Raw genomic sequence first — 943 nt, 5'->3', positions numbered from 1 at the left:
GTTACGTATTGCTCCCCGGAAAGTAGATATTTCCCATTTTTATGATACAAATTTCCTGTTTCTATGATAATTCATTTTCGGCAAAATTTGTTTATGTAACCAACTTCAAGAAAGTAGATATTTCCCATTTTATGATAAATTTCCTGTTTTGATACACCTATTTCGGTGTTTATCTAACAAACTTCCAGAAAGTAGATATTTCCCATTTACGATACAAATTTCTGTTTCTATGATAATCTATTTCGGCAATGTTAATCTAACAACTTTCCCGGAAAGTAGATATTTCCCCATTTTAAAGATACAAATCTCCTGCTCTATGATAATCTATTTTCGGCAAATTTGCTATTCAACCAACTCTTCCTGAAAGTAGATATTTCCCATTTTTATGATACAAATTTCCTGTTTCTATGATATCTATTTCAAAAATTTGGTTATCTAACCAACTTTCCGAAAGTAGATATTTCCCACTTTTTATGATACAATTTCTGCTTCTATGATAATCTATTTTCGAAAGTTGTTATCTAAAAAACTCGGAAAGTAGATATTTCCCATTTTTATGATACAAATTTCCCGTTTCTATGATAACTATTTTCGGCAAATTTGTTAATCCAACTAACTCTTCCCGGAAAGTAGATATTTCATTTTTACGATACAAATTTCTGTTTCTATGATATCTATTTTCGCAAATTTGTTATAAAACCAACTTTCCTGAAAGTGATATTTCCCATTTTTATATACAAATTTCCCGTTTTTCGATAATCTATTTTCGGCAAATTTGTTAATCTAAACAACTTTCCTGGAAAGTAGATATTTCCCATTTTTATGATACAAATTTCCCGTTTTCTATGATAATCTATTTCCGCAAATTGGATTATCTAACCAACTTTCCCGAAAGTAGATATTTCCATTTTTATGATACAAATTTCCTGTTTCTATGATAATC

Source organism: Homarus americanus, unplaced genomic scaffold (genome assembly GCF_018991925.1).
Source record: "Homarus americanus isolate GMGI-L3 unplaced genomic scaffold, GMGI_Hamer_2.0 scaffold6317, whole genome shotgun sequence".
Taxonomy (NCBI): domain Eukaryota; kingdom Metazoa; phylum Arthropoda; class Malacostraca; order Decapoda; family Nephropidae; genus Homarus; species Homarus americanus.
The sequence above is the reverse complement of the archived record's forward strand: the minus strand, read 5'-3'. Positions refer to the sequence as shown.